The 13,668-nt window shown below is 33.2% G+C and overlaps 1 long non-coding RNA gene across 1 annotated transcript; it reads left to right on the top strand.

Moving 5' to 3' along the window:
- The first annotated feature begins 3,166 nt into the window (after positions 1-3,166).
- LOC149081656 (uncharacterized) lies at positions 3,167-11,339 on the top strand. Its single transcript, XR_016193283.1, has 2 exons — positions 3,167-4,087; positions 10,898-11,339. It is a non-coding gene; the product is annotated as an uncharacterized LOC149081656 (long non-coding RNA).
- Positions 11,340-13,668: the final 2,329 nt, after the last annotated feature.

The raw sequence follows: 13,668 nt of genomic DNA, 5'->3' as shown, positions 1-13,668 counted from the left end.
TTTACTTTCTTTTAACGATTTCGTTCTAAGTGATCAAATTCTCTTTTTTTTTGCCTATTTGCATTTCGTTCATCTAGTCAAAAAAAAAGGTGTAATTTTCTTTGTGGAAAATATATTTAAAGAACATATTTAGGAAAACAAAAAAAATGATAGTTTTTTCAGCAGACCCTGAACCAATTGACATTTCGGAAGATATTTGGATAATCTTACTTCTAGGATCTTTAGAAAATAGACATAAAAATGGATTATGATGGTATATCCCTGAAGGTGAGTTACATTGAATTTCGACAATATTGGTGTGAATAGTTCGGTGAATTCCTTTCCTGAAGAGATTTATATCCAATATATTTAAAAAAGTCTGGGCAGTAGACTAAAACTAAGCGTTTCTTTTTCAATGAAGATTTCAGATAAGCGTCCAACGCACCTGAATATGAAATATTCGTCCGTGATAATCTTTGTCTGAACTTTTTTAATTAGATAAGATAAATGCATGGACACACCCCTGTCCTCACTCCTAAGGGATATTCAGGTAGCTTTCGTAAATCAGACGCTGCAGTCCTGCCCAGTAAGATATTTGGCAGGGCGAAACGGAAATAAATCCAGAGTCGAGTACCAATGAGGTCTCATTCGAAGGGTGGTGCCCTCTTAATGTCCGTCGTGGGGTTTATGCTAAAGATAGACAAGTTAGTTTTACCCTACTGTTGGGTATTTTGCCTTTGGTTTTCAGCTTGGTGCTGCAATTATGGTCATGCGAGTACTAAGCCCTGAGGTAGAAGGATATGGCTCTGTTGCTTTAGCAAAAACCACACGACGAACATTAAGAAGGTTGCCACCACCCCTCAAACCTGGCTCTGCTGGCTCCTAACTCGGGATTTATTTCTGTTTCGCCGAGTCAGATCTGTACTGAGTTGGATGGCGGCGTCCGGTTTACTAATTTACCTGCATATCCCAAAAGGGATGGGCCGGGGGTGAATCTAGAGATAATGCTAAAGATAAAAATCGATAGCCTTTAAGTCTCACCCTCAACAGTAGGGTAAAACTAACCTGTCTCACGAAGGTCAATTAGATAAGGTAATCTTTTGATACACCCCTGTCCCATCCTATGAGGTATGCAAGTAACTTTCGTAAATCGGACGCCGCCATACTACTCAGTACAGATCTGACTGGGCGAGACGGAAATGATTGCCGAATCGAGAGCCAGCGGAGCCAGGTGCAACGTGCACCAAGCTGAAGTCTCACCCCACTGTATCGATCTGGAAAGCCCAGCCTGTCAGTAGTAGGGTGAAACTAACCTGTCTCACGATGGTCAAGGTAAAATAGGGTAAAATAATTTTATTAATTTACTCAAAATACAGATACAAAATATTTCGGGGATAAGCTGGTTTAAGCCCAGAAAAAAAAAATAATAATCGTTATATGTATGCCAAAGAGAAAACAGTAAGAAAGAATGTAATACAAAGAAACAAGTGGCAACAGCAATAGAGTTGATGAATTAAAAAAACAATTAAGCATTTAGCAAGGAATGCAAGATGAAAGAAATATATTATGATCAATTTTATGAGTAATAACGATTTCAATTACAATATGAAAGAGTTAAGAACCATGATTTTACATTTATAAAAAAAGATGTGCACGAAGATTATTCAATTCTACATTATGGAAATAAATTAATTATTTTAGGAGCTAAATACTGGAAAAGAGAGTTTTTGCGAAATGTGTGGTGTTAATCTATTTCTAGTTAGAGGCCTTGTTGTTTATTATCAGGCAATATTCACTGAGATATTTGATATAAAAAAACTGGGAAGAGTTGGGAAAGAACAGCACAATGAGTTTGTCTGTTAGTTTATACTGTTATTTCCCACATTTGCACTGATTTTTGAATCCAAATATCTCAGCGAATATTGCACTTGAAAACTTGGAATTTTTCCGATTGACGTCAGAAGTAACAAGGCAACAACTTTTTTTTTTGGGTTTTTCTTTGGACAGGGTGATGAAATAAGTAGTTAATGTTTTCATTTTCTATGTAAAAAAATCCCGCAGATGAATTACAAGATGACAAGGACAAGATTTTAATAAACCCGATATCACTTGAAAACATTTTGCTTCAAAAGTGTACCTCTAAAGTCAGCTTTTTCAGAGATAATCCTAAGGACAAACAATTTGAAACAGCCTGTACGTATATAGATTGATATCATACTCATTAAGAAATATTCAAGAATAGGATCGTTAAAAAAAAATTATTTCATGATTCTTCAAGTAAAAGACTTATCGATAATTGGATATTATAGGTTCGCATGTAAATAAATACCAATATGGCTAAAGAATTTAATTATAAAAAAAAAGTATTTTTTTCTCGAACAAACGTTATACGGTAAAAGTCTGTTATAACGACAGTTCATAATCAGAAGGGAAATTGCCGTTATAACGGACTTCTCGTTATAAAAGAGAACTTTAGCTATTTCTCACTGTAGAAATAAATACATGGGGAAAATAACAAAGGTATAACTAAGTAAATTTGCCTTTCTTTTTACTTTTATTTTGAAATACTTTTGCTGAAATGTGTCATCTACAGTTGACTGTTCATGTGAACACAATGTTTGATTGTATAACGAAATTTTGCATTTTGTGGAATGCAGCAAGTTCTGCAACTATAGTATTCGTTGCACTAGAAAAATATCTAATAACGTTTAACGCAGCAAAAATGATTAAGACCTGTTTACCCTGTGTTCAGTTTTGGAGGATTTTTCCAATGAAGGACAGATAGAGAAGGGCAGGATTTTTTTCAAGGGAAATAAAGATGATGCCATAATCAGAGGTCGTGCCCCACCTGCCCAACCAAAATACGTACAGATAAATGATGTGTTTTTGAATTTTTAAACAGATAGCAAGAAAATAAAATACAACATGTGGTCCTCTTATCTATGCTGAGGTACTGACATGCTCCGTTTATAAACACGTATGAAATGAATGGAAAGATTTTAAGAATTTCATTCTTTACAGTCCATTTTATGTATAATTCTTAGAAAAAAAGAAAGCAAAATATGATTTTCGCGAATTTCCTTTGTCGTTATAATGCGAATGTATTCTGATTTTCATTCATAAATAACTCGCTATAAATGGATATATTTTTGTATCTTTAACATTAGCTCTTTAAAAATCACTTGTAATAGCGAGATTCTCGTTATAAGCCGTACTGGTTATAACGGACTTTTACTGTAGTTTGCTAAATTTTCAGTAAAAAAAAAGAAAAGAAAACAATTTGGAACCTTGTGTTTTAACTTTCATTAAAGCTGCAAAACTACAGAAACAGCTGGAGTTCATTTGCCTAAATTATGTAACGATTCATAAAATTCATGCGAAAATATATAATATCAGAGGGTAAAAAAAAATATTTACGAAATCGAATAGTCATCAAGTGACAGGCCAATGAACGAACGATAAAGGTAAAATGCTGAACTTATTGGCCATGAATATAGCTTATACAGGAAAGTTTTATTGAACAACAATATCGGCAAAAAAGTAAATAAAAATCGATAAAAAAAAAAGTTTCGATTTCATTGTTTTGTTGGGAATTTCATTCTAAATATAGAAAATGGATATCAATACCCAACTGTAAGAATTAAGTAAGGAAAAAACATGGAAAAATAGGTAAAGAAGAAATTGATATGCTTCGATTGTTTTGCTTCACTTTCACTGACGGATTTACTGCTTTTTTCCCACCAAATAGCTTTTTATAGGAAAAAAACAAGGAAACTCTATACCGTAAATGTCTGCTATTTCTTTTTTTATTGCATTGATAGGTAAAAGGATTATTTTTCTACATCTAAAACCGAATCCAATTACGATGAAAAAAAAAAAAGAGATTAAATAAAAAAATACGAAAATGAAACATGGCCGGTATTATAATCTCACATGGTAATGAAGGTTGGGTTGGACACTTTTATAGTTCGCATTTGGTAAAAAACTTGCCATTTTATTACTTGACGTTGACGTGAATGAGTTCCTGATTTCGGAGAAGTAGTCTCTCTTTAAATAAATCGTCTATTTTTTTCACTTATTTTTAGAAAGAACCAAGTTTTTTTGAAACGTAAGTGACTTTTTGTGTTTTTATATAAAAATATTCACTATAAAATAAGTTTACTTTATCAATCTAATACATACTTTTGTAGCTGATATACTCTAAAATTATTAGATGTTACTGTTGGGTCAGTGAAAATAAGTTTCTTGATTTCGTTTATAAATGGAGAAATATACTAGTCTCTGTGTAACGAGCTTCTATATTAGAAATAATATTTTTATTGGAAATTTTCTCGTTTGTCTATTCCAAATTATAAATTATTTCTCTATAAATTTTTTTTATGCAATGAATTTTTTTAGGTTGACTCGATTTTATTTCATTTCAAATATACACTACCATTGCAGATTGATTAATTATTTTAGCGGTTTGAGTTTTAATTACGGGTATATTTAGTTAAGTTGGACACACGTGACATGTTGTACTAAGGGGAGGTGATACCATTACCATGGTGAAAAACTATGCTGTAATTGAAATATTATTAAGAATATTATTTAACCATTGATTTATTTCAAGTTTTTTACACATATTTTATGTGCTATATTACGCTGGTAAAAAGTTTTATGTATTATAGATACTTAAAATTTTGTAAATTAAAAAAAAAATTCATTAAAAACAGCTTTGACACGATAAAATACCATAACATCAATGTAATTGAATAAAATTTGATTCAAAATAAAGTAAACTTCAGTTCATGAAATAAAGCAAAAATTAAGATTTCACTGATTCAATCTTATTTAAAATTAGGTTTTGAATTTAAAATTTAAATTTTTAAACTTCATTTTGAATGAGATTGAGTCAATGAAATCTCATCCCTTTGTTTCATTTCATGAATTTGAATCAATATTTATTCAATTACATTGATGTCATGCTATTTTATCATCTGCGCAGGCTGCTTTTATTGCATTTTTTGGAAAATTTATAAATAAATCAAGTATATATATATTTAAGATACGTAAAACTTTTTACCAGCATAAGATAGCACATGAAATCAAGAACATGGGTAAAAACATTGAAATAAATCAGTTAAATAGTATTTTTAATGATAATTTCTTTTAGAGCATAATTTTCTCCATGTTGAAGGAGAGAAAGAGCTCTCCTCTTAAATTCATAAATATTCCTATTTATTTAAATATTTCTGTTTTTGAAAAATATGAAATTTTAGATAAACTCAAAACACAGAATCTTAGATATTGTGATGTTCATTAAACATTGATTTTTTTCTTGTCAATATTTCTTAAAAGAAAACAAATTTTAGTTTGGGAATTAGTTTTCTCTAATATGGTATAAAATAATTAGAACGAGAATTTAACTAGCTGCATATCTCAAAGGAAATCAATTAGCTTTTAACAATCCTGTGTTTTGATGTGGGAAATTTATTTATTGATTTTTTTTTTACAAAAATTTTACGGGTGTAAACCATTTTACGAGTACTCGAATTTTTTGAATAGATTAACAACGACGCAGAAATGAAAACTTTCAGAAGAATTTCAGAATTTTCCTTGATATAATGGTAACAATTATTATCAGTTAAAAACACCTCAATTTTAATAAACCTTTTTTTTATTTCTTCATTAAAGAAATTAGTTGCTCAGCAGGTATGCGCACAGACTCTGACCTAAACCCAAATTTGTTTTCATATCTCACGTTAAGTGAAAGAGTTTTTCAAATAGAGCTATTTTAATATATTTTGCGTATATTTAACTAAACTATATATTAAATATTAGATATAATTAGAGAAAAATATTGAAAATGTCTTGAATTGACATCAAAGAAACTGAAAAATATCTTATAATAATACGGATGCTGCTAAAGAGTCCAGTGTTGCTCAATCTAGCATTCAATTTTTGATAATTCTGGACGTTTTGGTGTAATTTGGATGGTCTCGACGGATGGTATCATTTGAGATCATATTTGTGTCGATAGAAAGTACACATAACCGTTCATATCCCACTAAAATAATGATATATACAGCCAAAGTCATTTATTAGAATCGCATGTAATGTTATCATTTGGGTATTGTTACCACTTTCGCGAAACAGAACGGATATATCATAGCATGGAAAAAAATTCGTTTACAGTTATCGGCATTCCAAATAATGTTATCAAATATTTTATTTTTTCCGCGGGTTTTTTTTTTTTGCGCATTCTGAAGCTAAGGTTCAACCAAAGTTATTTTTGTATCTTAAAGTTATCATTATCAGGCTGCAAGACTATATGGGAGGCTGAGATGGCTTTCTCCCTCTTTTTCTCTCCCTCCCCCCCCCGTTCAAAAACACTTCTTTACGTAATATTGCAATCAGTACGTGTGGGGGAGGAGCTGCTTTTTCAATTGGCTTCCTATATTGGCTTTTTTCTTCAATTCTTGATAAATTTATTAGATAAATAAATTGATAAATAAATTGATAAATTTATTTCATTTGGGAACTTCCTCAAGGGATATATGAAACGTAAAGTATTGTATATTGAACAAAAATATCGTAATTCATGATATGCATTATTTAGACCAGCATTTCCCAACCTTTCTATACCCAAGGACCAGTAAAATGTATGAAACAATTCGCCGGACCACTTGTGTTCCGTATTACGGAACATTCCAGTGTATTTATTTATTCCGAATTGTTCTATGCATTTTTCTAGTATGTCTTTCTAATGTTTACTAAAATCGTGACTAAACGTCGTTTTTTCATGTACACTATGGAAACTTGGCTGTAAATACAAATATTTATCTTACGTGTTTGTCAGGTTCAACTTTTTTTTCCTCAATTTTTCAGCGATTTTAACGACTTGTAGCTACGTTTTTGATGACAATAAATTAGCGACGCCCCATATTTTTACAGTGCTTAAAAGATCCCAGTTCCCCTTATTATCCTGAATGAAATATGGTCATCTATTCATTTGGATATTTTTTTTTCTCGTCAAATGCATTTTTTGTTTACTCTGATTTGCAGCAGCCCTTCATTTCCCCACATCTCATTCATTTTTGCAATAATTAGCAGATTTGTCATAAAATACATCTTTCGGCTACAATCAGTAATATCCCGTATTTAGGATCGTAATTTTCCTCAATTTAATTGATCAGGTATGATGAACCCAAGTATGAAGGTATATATGGATATTAATGACATAAATTATAACAATTGAATATTTTTTCATTCAGTTGGAATCGAATTATCAAGCATGCATGCAGACCACCTATGTCATCTTACCGGCCGAACTCTGGCCGGTGAACACTAGGTGGAAAAACGCTGCGTTAGACAGTTCCAGTCTAACGACTTACAATGACTGAATAACAAAAATGCGGGATTTTAGCTCAAAGGGAAAAAAAAAATCTTGTTTCAGAATAGAATGTGTAAAAAAAAATGCGAAACGATATATATTGAACATTTTGCAATCAATTGGGGAAAGAAAAACAGTTCAACCAGACGGGACGCATGGTCACAGTACATGCAAACGGGAATTTTTTTGGATATAGTAATGATTCGGTCCCGATGTGATCACATTATGTGGCGCGAACGGCATTATCATCATTTCTCTATTTTTAGAGTCTATGGTGGTGTTTTTTGTTCAATTCCATATCTATCTGTGCATATAATTTTTCTTTTCAATGTGATCACCACGTTCTCAAGGGATCAGCATTATCCGTCCAGGGAATTTGTTAGTGTTAGTACACATCCATGCCCGGACCGGGATTCGAACCCAGATCTGCACAGTGAGAAGCTAGTTCCCTAACTACTCCACTGACAGGCGGAGAGATTGATTTGAATATTATGATTGAATATTAATCTATATATGTATATAATTTATTTTCTGTCTGTGTGTGTGTGTGTGTTCTTTATAAAAATCTAAAATTTTAGATCGATCATCACCAAATTTTGCATATATACCAAACGGGACCAAATTTGAACGATGGGATACTTTAAAAGTTCGTCGGAGCTGGATAAATGCCCGAAATGAGTAAAAAAATGTCGGGCAGCAATGGTTTCTGGGCTTCAACAATCACATTCGGAATGTTTACTTTGGGTACCGTAGTTCCCTAGCAATTATAGTTTATTCCTTTATAATGGTTTGCCACTTTTTCAATCTTCCCAGTAATTGAAGAAAACCCGAGCAGTGCCGGGTATTATAGATAGTTAGGGACCATTCAAGTATTACGTAAGCAGATTTTCAGCCATTTTTGACCCCTCCCCCCTTGTAGCCGAAACACTGACCCTCCTTCCCCCCCCCCCCCGTCAGCAAAATTTCGTCAGCAAATATTTCATATCTTCAAAAAGGGGTGGTTGATGACGTCAGCAACCTTCAAACCCCCCTTCCCCCTTGTCATCAAAAGTCAGCAAATCCGAAACCCCCTACTCCCCCCTCCATGATGACGTAATACTTGAATGACCCCTTATGAATAATTTTATACTCTCTACAAGAGTTTGCCTTTAGGATTTTCCTCCCATTCCACTTCGTCATTTGTCAATAACTCACGAAGTTATCACATATATATCGTTATCCACATAAGAGCTATCTGGCTCTTTGGCAATTTTTGTTTCTCTCTGCATTTGTGTATTCTCATCAAATAACTAATAAATTGCTATATCACTATTATGATTACTATTAAAATATCGTAGTTGAAAATAGTTTTAATCGATCACTAATGCCCACTCTACTAGAGATAGGCCTGCATCTTATGAATCGACATTTTTGAAGGACCATTGAATTTGGAAAACTTCATAAATTTGAAAACTTCATAAATTTTGTCATTTTTTTGACATGAACATTAATATATAAAAAAAAGGAAATATATACAGCGTGATTCTTTAATTCTCTTGGCCGCAAATTAATGGCGAGCTGTTGATCCTAGAGGCACACTTCACGATAACGTGTTTACTTCAGATACGTCATTAATATTACAAGTGGTTGTTTAGTTACTATAAATTTTTTATTTGGTTTCTTGTCCTAAAAAACCCCGATAAGGAAGGTTTTTGCCCTGTTTCTTGAGGGATATTGAAAAAAAAAGTAATGCTTCTAAATGCCATACACTTGAAATGTGAATGAAGTATCTGGAGTCCACACGTCATTTATATAATTTTTTCAATTGGAACTGTGTCTTTAGGATCAACGATTTGCCAGTAATTTTCTGCAAAGGGACTTAAACGTTCACCCTGTATATAGATAACATAAAATATATTTTGAAAGTCTTCTCCTTTTATCAAATCGTGTTCATAATTTTAATTTACATGTTAAATATTTCTTTCCAATAATTCCTGATACAGAGAAATCAAATAAGAACATCAAATTTGAGTTGTTTGTGTTCAAGTTCCCTTACAAATTAATTTTAAACTTATTTTCGATTTCACGTTTAAAGAAAAATTTCCCTCTGAAAAAAATCTTGCTTCATTACATTCCTTTCTATTTGATGGACACGACGAGAAATTTCTATTTGGTATGCAAATGTGTATTTAAAACAAAATCATCATAAGCCAATTCAAATAAACGGAAAATACACAAAAAAAGAAAACGAAATTCCATCGTCAGAAAAATCGTTATATAAATCTAATTAATTTCAGTTTCTCGTAAAAATTCGTGCTCGAGATCAATAGCTGTATTTACTCGGATCTCGTTGAATTAAGCTTAATATTGCCCCCTGGCTTTTTCGATGAGTCCCTGGAGCAAAGTCGACAAATCAAATGAAAATTTGTTTTATATTTTTTTGGTTTTATGAAATCATTCCTGATTTCTCACTTTCAGTTCGCGAAGTAGATGGCAGCACATTCTGGAGAAATATCGCATGCAATAATTGACTTACAAGCATTGACATGTTTACCCCAACAAAATACAGGGTGTCACATAAATTGGCATATTGATTAAAAAATTCATAAAAATTGAAGAAATTGGTACAATGCGGTTTGCAAAAAATATCATTCTCGGGAAGACGGATTTTTTTGGGGGGGGGGGGGGAATTAGTTCAAATTTTTTCGTTGATGGAAAAAGTACTGCACGAAAGCAAATCACTGGAAATACAGTCGAATTCCGTTTTAACGAATACCGTTATAGCGAAATTCTCGTTTTAACGAACACTTTTCTAATCCTTCAAATAAGTATACATAGGAACAATGTGCAAACAACCTGAAATTCCTTTATAACGAAATTTCGTCATAACGAAGTGATTTCTCCGGTCTCTAGAAGTTCGTTATAACGGGATTCGACTGCATAGAAATCACATGCTATAGAATGCATGGTGTACTATTGACAGCTAATTTTTGAATTTTCCTCTTATTGGCGCTTATAAAAGGTTCTTATTCTGAGGCTGACTGTGGATAAAGCACTATTGGTGAAGATGTTTTACCTAAACAATGAATCGTCGGCTGGGACTTTACGAACGTTTCAGACACAGAAAATATAGAAGAGAGATGCTGGGCCAATCACTTCCACTGGACTGACTGAAACTAATTTTTTTCTTTCACCTAAAAAATGTCCTCTCCGTGAGAATAACTTTTTCGCAAAATACATTCGAATTTACCAATTCCTTCAATTTTCATGAATTTTTAATCTATTTATGAATTTATGGGACACCTTATTTATGGGAAATTTATTTTTTTCATTTGCTTGGATGAAAAATAAATTTACTTTTTTTTATATTGCTATGTACGTATTGCTTTAGAGTTCGTAGCCCCTTCATCTCATTGACATAGAACATCCATGAAACACAAAAAATTGAGAACCCCTGGTCTAGGACTTTTAAATCTGTGTTATGCAATGCTATTTTTTCCCCCATCACAAAAGTGAATAATTATCCATGTAAATATTATATATTAATTTTTGAATTTTCTTTAGATCACATCAAAGATGGAGAGATCAGGATTCACGTTACTCATGACTATCGTTTCGACGTTGGTGGCGCTCATGTTTTTGGTGCAGACGGCTTCGGCCGGTCCGAAAGGTGATAAAGAGGTCATGGAATTATTGACCGCTGGCCTAGTCGCACTTCTTTTACAAGGAAATAACGAGCACTGACGCAGCGGTGATTGCCCGAGGCCTTCGGCCAAATAACAGCCAGTCGTTTTTTGTTTTTCCCGAACCGTAAAAGAAGCATCGGCGTGGTGTTATGCTCGTGTGTGGGAGATTTAGATACATGTATTCAGTATTTATTTTTTGTGTAAATGTTTCTGTTTAGAGAATATCGGATTTTTTATACGTACATATTTTCTATTATTTTACGCTATTGTGATATCGGAGCTCAAGAAGGAGAAAAAAAAACCCAGATGTTTTCGTATGATCTTTTCGTATGCGTCATTTCTCTGTCTTTTGTATGTACATCCCATACCCTCTGAGTGATATCCCATAAAAAAATTGAAATTTAAAAAAGTATTCACTGTCTGATTGATTTTATTTATTTACCAGCTATAATACCCGGCGCTGCCCGGGTTTTCTTCAATAAGGCTGTTAGAAACACGTGATATCTCCCTCTTTCTTTGAGGGACATGCAAACCGTGTCTAAGTTAACCAATATGGCGACTTCCTGTGCGACTCATGAAATAAACAAATCTAGATTTAAAGAAACATAGAAATGTATTTCTATCCACCCCCCCCCCCCACAAACTTCAAGTTAATTATCTGCCTGTTTCAGCTTTCAAAAATGCTTAATTAAAGCTGTGGAATTTTTTCGATGTACTTTTTATGGGCCCATAATTAATTTTAAAACAACCTAAACTGTATGAATTGATGCAGTTGAATATCAGAAGATAATATGGAGACATTAATTTTTCATGCTTGAGAAGATATAAATAAAAAGTTGAAATCAATGTTACTACATGAATACCCAACTCAAAAGTAGGTCCGGCTAATTACTTCATATTCAATCTCCTGGGCTTAGTATACCTAAGCAAACACAATATTTCAGAAATCGGGAATTCTATACAATTTTTAAAATTATTGATGTGGCGGAAAACCCCACCAAATTTCAGCATTTCTACAGTAAAATCGGCAATTTTAACAGTGATTTCTATGGGTCTCACCCTTTTCCTGATCCTCAAAGCGATGCTGATGATGATTTTTCATGCCTTCTGGGGTTATTGTAAATAAAATTATGACGTCTATTCAAAAAGCCTCACTACTGAGAGTATTGAAATGTAATTGTATTGAATAGTAGTATGTGTAGTATTGAAAGTATTGGCAAACCATTATAAAGGCATAAACTATTATACATATACGTATACTAACAGGACTAAAGAAGTGACAAACCATTGTAAAGGCAAACACGTCTGAAACGCATTGCTGGGGTACCACGGTAACCAAAGTAAACGTTCGGAAAGTGATTGTTGAGGTCCGAAAACCATTGTTGCCCTACAGGTTTTTGCCCATTTGGGGCATTTACCCTGCTCTGACAAAAATTTAAAGTAGCCTATCGTTTAAGTCGGGTTCCATTTGGTATATATGCAAAATTTGGCGACGATCCATCTAAAATTGTAGATTTGTATAGAGAACATACATACACACACACACAGACACAGACAGAAAATCAATTTTATAGAAGGCAAGAAATGCACTTACACGTGCATTTCTTGCCTTCGATATAAAAAGTAATAATAATAAATAAAAATACATAATATATGAAAAGTTATAATAAATAATGATAAAAATATAAATAGTCAGAAATGAAAGCCCTTGACATACGGAATCGGGTCGAAATCTTCAATAGCGGAAATAAATCTTGCGTATGTGGCGCATACAAGTTCTGATGGCAGACTGTTCCATACTATCACAACACGGCATCTCTGCATGGAAAAAGCAATCTCTTCTGGCCGTTGGTATTCGTATTTGGAAGTGAGGCCTCCATACGTTAGCTCATCTCTCCATGTTCTTGAAAAAATGAATCGAATCATAATAGATGGATCTAATGGCGAGCTACGAGCGCTGAAAGATTGGCAAAGTTCAAAAACGAATTGTCGCCTATATTTTTCATCGTCAATTACGCAGACACCGTTCTAGCTACAATCGGTCAAATTTACCAAAAACTATTCCATTGTACTACTTTTCGAAAGAACCTACCTTCGAAAGAACCATATCGGTTTTCTGTGGTTCAGGAGAAATTTACTTTTCTATATAATACATAACTGAAATCTACATTCGTCTAGGTATCTGTATTTGTAATTTGAATGGGTTTTTGTCGAAAATTGGATTTTCCACTTCACCAATCTCTCAGTTCTTGAAGCTCGCCATTATACAGATATCTTGCAGATAGAGACAATGACACCTTATAGGATAATCATAACGCAAGCTAATTTGCAAAATCAAATTGTCACCAAAATCTGTATCCGCCAATTCTGAATTTTCTTCTAATATCTACTTCGACGAACGCTGATTATAGTGACGTATTGCGAAAAAAAAGCTGAATTTCTCCCGAACCAGATCATCGATATAGTTTATTGTAATCTCGTTTTTTCGAAAGCTGGTACAAGGGACAAGTTTTTGGTGAATTTGACCGATTGTAGCTACATGGGTGTTTATGGAATTTGGCGACAATTAGATTTTCAACTTCGCCAAGGTTTCAGCGCTTGTAGCTTACCATTAAATCCAGATATTGTGACTAAAATGTTGTCAGCTTA

This window comes from Pholcus phalangioides, unplaced genomic scaffold (genome assembly GCF_987345545.1).
Source record: "Pholcus phalangioides strain wild (caught in Gottingen) unplaced genomic scaffold, Ppha-v1.0 ptg000009l_1, whole genome shotgun sequence".
Taxonomy (NCBI): Eukaryota; Metazoa; Arthropoda; class Arachnida; order Araneae; family Pholcidae; genus Pholcus; species Pholcus phalangioides.
Note: the sequence above shows the minus strand (reverse complement) of the source record. Positions and strands in the feature narration are given on the sequence as shown.